The 11,414-nt window shown below is 39.3% G+C and overlaps 1 long non-coding RNA gene across 1 annotated transcript; it reads right to left on the bottom strand.

Annotated features, from left to right (window-relative positions):
• On the bottom strand, positions 1–2,595 carry LOC139190661 (uncharacterized). Its single transcript, XR_011575002.1, has 5 exons — positions 2,157–2,595; positions 1,988–2,061; positions 697–784; positions 452–551; positions 1–275 (listed from the first exon to the last, which is right to left on the bottom strand). It is a non-coding gene; the product is annotated as an uncharacterized lncRNA (long non-coding RNA).
• Positions 2,596–11,414: the final 8,819 nt, after the last annotated feature.

An 11,414-nucleotide genomic window follows, 5' to 3' on the forward strand; every position in this document is an offset into this window, starting at 1 on the left:
CAAGTGTGTATCTCAAAAGCTAACATAAGCATCCTAACACCTCTAAACATATTGAGATGCTAACAAGATTCTAAGGCATTGAGTCGGTAACAAAACAGGTATAGCGTGTGCATATTTGAAACCAACAACAAAATACATAATATAAGTTATCCGCCATGTCATGGTCTTTAGTTCAGCACATGTATCATTGTCATTTGAAAGATCACCATCACTACCTCAAGTGCTTCTTGAATACTTTCTCCTTTAACTCCATCCTTATTTTTCTTCATCTTATCCTTACATAATAAAAGAGAAGAAAATAAACATTGGTGTCTAGAGAATAGCAGGTGCATTGAGAATTTGAATAACAAAAGAGATGAAAATAAGAATTGAAGGAATAGAAGAACGAAACATAACAGACGAGCCTATCTAAATTACACAATGAGTTTTATATGTACTTTAATTTCATTACCTTGCGAGCCTTCCTTGCATGTTGGATGAAATGGTTTTGCCCCTCCCTTGTGGTAATACTTTTGTTTCTTACAATTATATGAATTTTGCTTGAAAACATCCTACATTAAAAGGCCATTAATTAACAAGAAAAACATATCTAGTTTCATACCATAGACTACTTATTCACTGTAATTTTAAAACATTCAGCTTTTATAACGATCAAATTGATATTACTACTAATGAAGGCTAAATTGATGTCACTACCTCTGGAGATGTTGTTGGTCCGCCCTTGGCTTGCAATCCTTCAGTTGTGCTATCATATCTTCATTTTTCTTTTGCGTATCTGATTTCACTAATTTATCATAGCCTAGTTAGTGAGTTATCAAGACTCCAAATGTCAGGACTAGATAATCTACTAACAAAAGATAAAATTAACAAAAAACTACTTAAATTATAATTAAACTTCTAAACCAATCTGCGATTGCAAGAATATGAAGATCTGCCAAAATTTAATAAAAACCCAACTCCAACACCATTCCTAAAAAACAATAAGACCAAAATCTAACTTAGTATAGAAAAAAAAAGGTGAATAACATATTAGTTTTCCCAATTCAATTTCCTTCAAAAGGTGAGCTCTGGAAGTTGTGGCTATCACTTAAATTACCAAGTATGTTGATAAAGTGAGATTAAGATGAAAATACTGAAAGCAGAACAACCCCAAAACTTGCAGAGTATAAAACATATACCGACAACATCTTGGTTAAAAAACACAAGCAAGAGAACTACCCTTGTCAAAAACCATGACCAACCTGTAAACAACACAATCACAACAAGTCATCTAGCAATCAATCTTCCTTAAATTACGAGATTAGACTTATTAGAGAATCTCATGGAAAGAGGAAACATAAAATCTGGCAACATCAGTCACCCCGTATCGTCTAATATCCATATGCAGCATCAGTATACAGCATCAATCACCCCATATCGTCTAATATCCATATGATGCATCAGTATGCAGCATCAGTCATATGCAGCATCAGTCACCACATATCGTCTAATAAGAACTGAGCAGCTGAAAATATATATAGGAGAAATATATGTGTTTCTTAAATCCTTCTTTATATAGTTTTTCATGGTTTTCTGGGACTACAAATAATAACACCAATAAACAGAAAAGACATTGCCACTAATAATCAGAAGAAAGAAAATCATCTATGATGGGGGGAAATCATTTTGCTTGCCCAAGACACCATTTTCAATCTTTTTCAAATGCAGAGCACTTAAAAGAATTATGGTTCAAATTTCAGAGCAATTCAAAGCCAAATCAAACAACTTTCCTTTTCAATAAATGGTATCAGCAACTCAAAATTTTTTACCTTCAATCACCATGTAAAACCAATAAGCCCAGAAAAAAATACCAACTTATAAGTTCATAACAAACAAAAAATTGAAATAGAAGGACCAAATAAAACAACTTATTAAAGCCTCCATATGTGCAAATAAATCATTTGAATAATCCCCAACGATTATCCAGAATAAAAGAAGAAATTCTTACAAGTTTCTTTGCTAAAGTTATTGATTAATGTTCCTTCCTTCAGTTTTTTTGTTTGTAAATTTGTGAATGTAAACCTGCAAGTTCCAAAAACAAATAGAAAAAGCCAGGGATATATATATATATATATATTATTTATATATAAATCTAAAAATTAAAAACCAAATTTTACCCAATTAGAGTCCTTGAAAGATGGATGAAGAGGTTGAGGGCTGCTAGCGTGCTCAATTTGGAGGCAATTACCTGCAAATCCAAAACCCTAAGTTAAAAAGAATGATAAAAATTGAATTCGTTAACCATTTGGCCACATAGTAGTCTCGTAGGCATTGAGAAATTTGGCATAGATTTATGTAGTTGGTGGAAAGGGTCTATGGTTCTTGGGTTTTTGGTGGTGGCGCAAGAAACTGGAAGAAGGTTGAGACGTAACAGGGTGTGGATTTGGCTTGTTGGTTGAATTGGTCTCTAGGGTTTTTGGTTGTGGAGTGTGATAGACAACGAATAGATGAGAGATGGTTTGAGCATTTGGCTTAGAAGATCCTGGTAATGTCACGATAGAGAGAAAAGAAGATTAAGAGACGCGTCGGTTGGCTTGGGTCACAGTGATAAGAAATGGGAGAAGTCTGAAAGACAGAGAAAGTGAAAGTGAAAGAGAACGGTTTAGAATTTAGATGGGCTTTCTCAAATTTGTTTAATACTTTACTATGTTTCTTTTTTCTTTTCTTTTTTAATTTATTTATTGTTGGAAAAGTGATGAATCACTTTTGTCACCGAGAATACACATATGTGACCCTTTTGCAATTCCTCACATATCATACTTCGTTAGGGCGCCATTGTTCCTCGCCATAGATTTTAGTAAGGACTCCAAAAAATTTGTCACCACTTTTTCATCTTAAAAGATATAAAATAATTTTAAGTGACGCTTATGATTTTCGTCACTCCATTCTAGAATATGTGATGTCTTTATCGTCACCTAAGTGTTCTCAAATTTCATACCTAAAAAACTAGTCATGCGTGACGCTCCAAACAATTCGTCACATATAGAAAAAATATGTGACGAATTTTTGGGCACCACATAAAATTTGGTCACCTATTCCATGTTTTCTTGTAGTGATTCGTGGCGGATAGATACTACGTTGTTGGTTGTTTTCTCATGTGTTTAATTTACGTTCTTGGAATAGCTAGTTGCGCCTGTTGGTCGGATTTCCTTTGCTTGTAGCCTTGTATTGCTTGTCTTGGAATAACTATGAAACGAATCAACCGCTATCAAAGACTAATCCAAGACTGCAACCACAAACATATTGGAATTAATATTCCTAACATCAATGAAGAAATGGGACTAAGTTGCCTATATGCTTGCCTAAATTCTTCCAAAAGTTATCTGCTTTCTATCAATTGTATGCACGCATATGCATATTGTTGATGCACAAAATCAATGAGGACTTTGGTACAACAGAAAGTGTTAAGTTTGTGACCTTCATTAGATTGCTTCGGTCACTAGTATGGATAAGTATGTAAATGGATAAAGACAAGGAAGCAAACACAAGATGTACGTGGTTCACCCAGATTGGCTACGTCCACTGAGTATAGGAGTTCTCATTAATTGTGAAGGGTTTACACAAGTACATAGGTTCAAGCTCTCATTTTGTGAGTACTAGTGAATGATTTAATACAAATGACATTAGGAAATATTGTGGGAGAATGATCACCTTTTATAGAAGAGAGTTTCTAGCTTTGTTCTGACATTGACACATGTCGTGTTGTGATTGGCTTCTGATGTTGACACATGTCGCACTATGATTGGCTTCTGATGTCGACACGTGTTGCGTTGTGATTGGCCTCCTAGTTGGAGGGAAACTCTTCTAGGTCCTTGACGGTATAACGTTGACCGATGCTCTGTAGTTTCGGGATTGGTTAAGTATGGTACAAACAGTGCTCCCCTAAGTTCCTGAGTGAGAGAATCTCCTCGGTTGGGGACTTGCAAGATCCAAGCCGCTGAGTAATCACAAAACTTCTAAGTACTGAAGTGTGGTATCGTTTTCACTTGCCTTATCTGTCTCATAGGTAGATGTGGCATCTTCTCTGGAAGTATTTTTCCTCCATCCAGGGGTGGTATCTTTAACTGGTGGAGATGCACAAAGTAATGTATCAATTTCACTTGAAGCTTACTTGTAGTTTCAGGCTTGGTCAAGCGCGATACAAACCATGTAGTAAAAGTCCCCCAAGTTGCCAAGCTAGGAGATTTGCTGAAAGAGGTGATAGACAAGGTAAGCAATCAGAGTTCCAAGCAATCAGTCCCAGATCAGAAGTTTGATTTCGAGTTCCGACTGATTGTTCTCATTCTCCCTATCTTTCAGGCAACAAGAAGGATAAAGAGAAGAAAAATGAGAAGATATGATATGAGATACTTTTGCTTTTGAAGAAGTAACTTTCCACAGGCTTATTCTTGAACTGGGCTGAAGGGTTTTCTGGTTTCCTCTAGAGTATAAGGCCGACTCAAGAATTTGAGGGTCAAAACAAGTCCATCAAATCAAGAGTGCGTTCGACCTTGATGATATGTGATACTTTTGTTGTTGACAAAATAATAGATGAATCGCCATGTGTTCTGTTGCGCTTGTCTCCACATGCTTCCTTGTATCCTTCTCACTTGCCCTATTTATTCCTCAGGCAAATGTGGTATCTTTTCTGGAAGCATAAGATGTTGAAGATGAGTACTCGAGAGTAATGCCAGGTAAGTAATCAGGTAAGGAGTTCCAGGTAGTCAGTTCATGACTGGAAGCTTAATTCCAAGTGCTGACTGATTGCTCTCTTTCTCCTTGTCTTGCAAGTAAGAACAAGGCCAAAGGAAAAGACAGGGAAAAAGCATGATATGGGATACTCTTGTTTTTAACCCTAATGATATGAGATACTCTTGCTCTAGTGTGGCTTGTTTGCAGAGGTATTATTGGGGGGAAAAGAAGCTGAGTATTTCGAGAGACTCTGCTGAGAGTGCCCTCTCGGATGTGAAGAAAAGTTGAGCATTTTTTTTTATTTGCAAGTCTGCTTGGCTGTGGAGGATAAAGGTCGACATATATAGGAATTTTCCCAATAGCGAGTGGTAACGCTGTTCCTTTACCCTTCTCGGTCATAGCAATGTAGTGGAAGCTGCAAGATTCACGTGTTTTAACTTTGTTAGAGCACTTTGAAAAAGTGGTCTGTGGTATCTGGAAAGCTGATGTTACACGTGAAGATTGCAGACAAGCTTTATCCAAGGAAATCTGGCTCTCAAAGTTTGGAGAGCGGTGCCTCTTCGGTTTTCGAACAAGCAATCTTGTCGGGGATCTGGCTCTCGAGATTCGGAGAACGGTGCCTCTTCGATTTTTGAGAAATCAATCCTGTTGGGAGTCTGGCTCTTAAGATTTGGAAAGCGGTGCCTCTTCAATTTTTGAGAAAGTAATCCTGTTGGGAGTCTGGCTCTCGAGATTCGGAGGGTGGTGCCTATTCGATTTTTGAGCAAGTAATCCTGTTGGGAATCTGGCTCTAGAAATTCGGATAGCGGTGCCTCTTCGATTTTTGAGCAAGCAATCTTGTTGGGAGTATTTTCTCGAACGTGAGTAAAGGTTGGGCATTTTTGCCAGTCTGCCTTGCCACGGAGCACGGAGGTTGACACACATAGGGACTTTCCAGTTATCAAGCAGTGGTGATATTCCTTTACCCTTGTGGGTAATAGTAGGGTAGCTGGACCTTCAAAATTTATGTCTAAACTTTGTCAGAGATCTTTGGCAAAGTTATATGTGATACCCGATGAGCTGATGTTGTGTGTGGAGATTGTCGAGATATTTTACTCAGGAAAATCCATTTCTCGAAATCCGGAGAGTGGTGCCTCTTCGATTTTTGAACCAACGGCCCTGTTGCCCTTTCTTTTATAGGGGCACCAATTGTGTGCAAGAAGTACATTCAGAGAGTTATTGCTTGCAGGAATTTTCCCCTTATTTTTATACTTCAGAGATTTATTGGACCTCATTCCTCCTTCATCATTTCTGAAAATGTCTGGCCCATCCGACCGTCGTTTTGACTTGAACTTTGGTGAAAAGGCAGCTATGTCTCCTCAAGACAACATATGACGCCCATCCTTCTTATCCCCTACTGGTCCTCTTACCATTGGGGACTCTATGATGAAGAATGATATGACCGCTGCGGTGGTGGCCAGGAACCTTCTCACTCCCAAAGATAACAGACTACTTTCCAAACGGTCTGATGAGTTGGCTGTTAAGGATTTTCTAACTTTCAGTGTTCAGTGTGCAGATTCTGTGTCTAATATGGCCCAACGCCTATTTGCTTGAACCCGCCAAGTTGAATCATTGGCGGCTGAAGTGATAAGTCTCAAACAGAAGATTAGAGGGCTCAAGCATGAGAATAAATAGTTGCACAGGCTCGCACATGACTATGCTACAAACATGAAGATGAAGCTTAACCAGCTGCAGGAATCTGATGGTCAGATTTTACTTGATCATCAAAGGTTTATGGATTTGTTCCAAAGGCATTTATTGCCTTCGTCTTCTGGGGCTGTACCGCGTAATGAAACTCCAAATGATCAACCTTCGGTGCCTCCTCCTCCTGGGTTCTACCCAGTACTGAGGCTCCGAATGATCACCCTCTGGTGCCTACTCTTTTTAGGGCTCTGCCGACTGCTGAGACTTCTCCTGAGTAACCTTTGTGAAGGCTCCCTCTTGTTTGTTTATTTTGATTCATGTATATGTACATATTTATAACTTATCAGAGATATCAATAAATAAATTTTGCTTCATTTCAACATATTGTGTTAAATACACCAAAGCCTTCTTCACTAAGTTCTTTGAATTTTTTCTTTTGTTGAAGCTTGTATGTTGAAGCTTTGTGAGTGAAGCATGTATGTTGAGGTAGTGCTCCCTTAATTTCCCGAGTGAGGAAGACTTCTCGGTTGGAGACTTGAAAAATCCAAGTCACTGAGTGGTCGTGAGACTTCCGAGTATCAAGGTGCAATAGCATATGGTAGGAGTCCCCCAAGTCTCTGGTCGAGGGAGTTGACGAAAGAGGTGTCTTGCTAGTAGCCAAGTTTCCAAAGTAACAAAACTTCACCATTTTCCCTTCTAAGTGGTAGCCCAAAACTCCTTCTTCATATATATTTGTTATGAAAGTTGTTAGGCCCAAAGAAGAGAAGGCCTAGGCAATTTTTTTTTTTTTCGAATTTTCAAATTTCCGAATTTTCAAATTTTTTAATTTCCGAAAATATATATATATATATATATATATATATATTTAAGCTTTGTAGGTGAAGCTTTGAGGTTTAAGCTTTGTTGGGTACCATGAATTGATTTTGCTTCACACTATCTTGATCAAGAGTGTGTGAAGCTTTTGTAGGTGAAGCTTTTGTGTTGAAGCTTTTGTAGGTGAAACTTTTGTGGGTGAAGCTTTTGTGGGTGTAGCTTTTGTAGGTGAAGCTTTTGTGGGTGAAGCTTTTGTGTTGAAGCTTTGTAGGTGAAACTTTGGAGTTGAAGCTTTGTAGGTGAAGCTTTTGTGTTGAAGCTTTGGAATTGAAGCTTTGGAATTGAAGCTTTGGAGTTGAAGCTTTTGTAGGTGAAGTTTTGGAGTTGAAGCTTTGGAGTTGAAGCTTTTGTAGGTGAAACTTTGGAGTTGAAGCTTTGTAGGTGAAGCTTTTGTGTTGAAGCTTTGTAGGTGAAGCTTTTGTTGGCACCATAAATTGGTTTTGCTTCACACTGTCTTGATCAAGAGTGTGTGAAGCTTTTGAGAATTGTGGTTGCCCTCCATTGATGAAGTCTTGTTGGCACCAAGAATTGTGGTTGCCCTCCATTGATGAAGCTCTTGTTGGCACCATAAATTGGTTTTGCTTCACATTGTCTTGATCAAGAGTGTGAAGCTTTTGAGAATTGTGGTTACCCTCCATTCATGAAGCTCTCGTTGGCACCAAGTGTGTGAAGCTTTTAAGAATTGTAGTTGCTCTCCATTGATGAAACTCTTATTGGCACCATAAATTGGTTTTGCTTCACACTGTCTTGATCAATAGTGTGAAGCTTTTGAGAATTGTGGTTACCCTCCATTGATAAAGCTCTTGTTGACACCATAAATTAGTTTTGCTTCACACTGTCTTGATCAAGAGTGTGTGAAGCTTTTGAGAATTATGGTTGAACTCCTTTGATGAAGCTAATATGTTCACCTCCTCCCCCCTCTTTTTTTTTTTGGATTTTTTTTTCTTTTTTTTCGGATTTTTTTTTTTTTTTTTTTTGAGGGGGAGAAGGGGTGCTATAAGTTTGAAATTTGAAAACTCCCTAGCTTGTGTGGAAGTTTGAAGACTTTCCATGTGGGGTTTTCTCATGGTTTGAATTTTGAATTTTGAATTTCTTTGGCCATGTTGAACCCTATAAGAATGATAAGTTTCCATTCTTTTCATTGTCTTCATTTGCTCATTTTGTAGTGATTTTTGGAGACATAGTGCTCTTATAGTTGAGAGGGATTCCGACATTACTTTGCACCATGTTCAGGTTGGTAGTCTTCTTCACTAGATCGCATGCTTTCATTCTTGTTGAATTGTTTGAGTGTTCATGTGTTTGGTTGAGAACATAATGAACTGATTGAGCTTTTCTCCATGCCCTAGGAACTTCCTTATGTTTCGATCTTTCATGTGGTGATAGATTTTGTTTTTGTTTGTTGTAGATGTCAGAGTCTGAAAGTCCTAGTGATAAGGGCTCCCCTAACTCTAACTCTAGGTTTGAGCTTGCAATGTTGGAGTCTTGTACAAAAAATTCGAGATTGGGTGATCTTCGCAATTGTCAAGCCTTAGCCAATATTGGTTCTTCCTCCTTCATGTCAGTGGGTGAGGGGGTTGTTTGTGACACCATGCCCATATTTCGCTCTGAGTTCACAGCAGACCATTTAGTGCAAAACTTGTTAGATAGCAAAAAACAGCTTGAGGCCCTAAGGCAGTCATGTAGTATCCCCCGTAGTGTAAGAATGCGTTTGGTGCATCATGAAGAATTGTCCTCTAAACCGCCCAATGGTCATGTTATGTTCAATACCCAGATATTATTGACTTTAGGGGTGAAGCTACTTTTGCACCCATGGTTGCAACGAATGTTGTCTTTCATTGGATATGCGTCTGGGCAACTCTACCCTGGTTTTTGGGATACCTTGATCGGGTTTTATATTATTTGGATGGAATGTGGGTTAGGTGAGCTTTCCTTTCATCAGTGGCGTTACTGCTATAAGATGCGCCCGGTGAAAGCATGCACTGGGTATGCCGAGTGTGCATGTCAGAGTGAGAGAGAGCGTATTATTTTTTGTAAGAAAAATGCGTACTGCACTTGGAAAAACCGTTGGTGCTTTCTTTATAATGATTGGGAGTATGCTAAAGGTGTCACACCTGAGCGACATGTTCCTACTCACTTCCAAACTGTAGGTTGTAATGTATCCATTGTTTGCATTATTTGATATTTGTTGTGATTTTCTCTTACTTCTAACATTTTTCTTCGTGCAGTGACGCGAGGGACCATCAAGCTGTCCGAATGGGAGCTAGCTAACGTAGAGAGGTGTTGAGGGTGCCCAAAGAGGATAGACATTTGGGCAAGCTACGACCCTTATTTCGAAAGTACGGTTTCCAGCCCCTAGTGTCGGAGTGCAAAAGACGAGCAAGTAAGTTGTGTCTTTCATTTTGCCTCCTTTTTCTTTTACAAAGTTGCATTCCTTACTTTGATTTTTCTTGTTTAGTGGAGAAAATGGGCAAGAAAGGGAAAACACCCATGTTAGTTCCCGTAGACGACATTTTGTTTCACAAGATAGCTCGTAAGCACCTGGTGAGGCCAACCCCTAAACCTAAGTCGCAAGAGAAGGTCATCAAGATTGCTGCCTCAAAGAAGGCTGAAGTTGAGGCCATCGGGTATGCTGCTGCTATAGTTGCAGGGGAAGAGAGACGATTGTTCCTTCCTCTTCCTACCATCAATCCCATATTTCCTCCAACCATGGAGTCTACTGACCAAGAAGGTGGCCCTAGCTCTAGCCGTAAGAGAAAGTATAAGGAAGAGGTTGGCAGCATTCATTGGAAGGACTTGAAGGTTGCCATGCAGCCAAGTAGTTTTAGGTATGTCAATAATTTCCTAGCATGATGTTGATCCACTATTGATGAGCTTGGCGAGACGGCTAGATGAGAACGAATCAGATCGTGACCGGATGATGAGGCTATCTTCTTATGTAAGTGTTACTCTGTTATTTCTTTGCTTTCTCCCCTCTTTTTCCTGGTAGTGACGATCATCTTGTCATGTAGGTCATGACCGAGTACGATGACAAATTACGAAAGGTCAAGCGGTACAAGGCAAAGTTTAAAGAGAATAAGCAGCTTGTGAATGATGCCAGAAAAACGAGCAAAGCTTTGGCTGATGACATCCGCCTTAAGGATCAAAACTTCAAGAGTTTAAAAAGGCGGAATGGTGAGAACATGAGGCTCAAGAAACAATTGGAAGCAACTAAGGAACAGTTTGAGACAACCATCCTTGAGGTTTCCAAGGTTAAAAGGGAGTTGGATAGTGCCTTGGTTGAGGTTTCTGGGCTGAAGAGGAGTATCCCGACTGAGAGGGATGCTGCTGTGCAGGAGTTCTTAGGTTCCCAGGCCTTTCACGATGCCTTTAGACCTCACTGCATCCGGGCGGCTAATTTTGAGAAAAGGAAATAGATGGCCGTCCTTGAGCGTTACGACAATGGAAGCATTATCCGAAAGTACCATGATGAGATGGATGAGTACCTACAAAAAGGTGAAGCTTTCGTCCTCGTAGTTGATCCTAGTAGTGATGATGACTTTGATAATGAGGCTAGTATGAGTGAGCAGTCTCAGGAGAGTGAGGATGGTCCTAAAGATGCTGAGGAAGGTGGTGATGGCAATGGGGTTAAAACGCAGGGTGATATTGTCAGGGGTTCGGTCTCAAATGAGGATGACTCGTAGTGCCCTTTTTTCTGCATGTACTCTAGATGTACGAGTTTGTTGTTTGTGTGGCATGTGCCATGTACTCTGGATGTACTAGTTTGTTGTTTGTGTGGCATGTGTCATGTACTCTGAATGTACTAGTTTGTTGTTTGTGTGGCATGTGCCATGTACTCTGGATGTACTAGTGATGTACTAGTTTGTTGTTTGTGTGGCACGTGCCATGTACTCTGGATGTACTAGTTTGTTGTTTGTATGGCATGTGCCATGTTGTAAGCCTGAGAGCTTTTTATTTATGGATGCTTACGACTTTGCGCCGTATAGTTTGATGTTAATTACCAAGTATTTGCACTATCATTGATGAATGCCTGGCTATGTTTGAGCAAATCCTTTGTTTGGATATAAGCCATAACTTGGGTCAGATTGAACGAATATACTGTAGAGTTGTTCGTTTATTTGTATAGTCTTGTTGACATATACTTAGACTTT

The sequence above is a fragment of the Malus domestica genome, chromosome 13 (assembly GCF_042453785.1).
Source record: "Malus domestica chromosome 13, GDT2T_hap1".
Taxonomy (NCBI): Eukaryota; Viridiplantae; Streptophyta; class Magnoliopsida; order Rosales; family Rosaceae; genus Malus; species Malus domestica.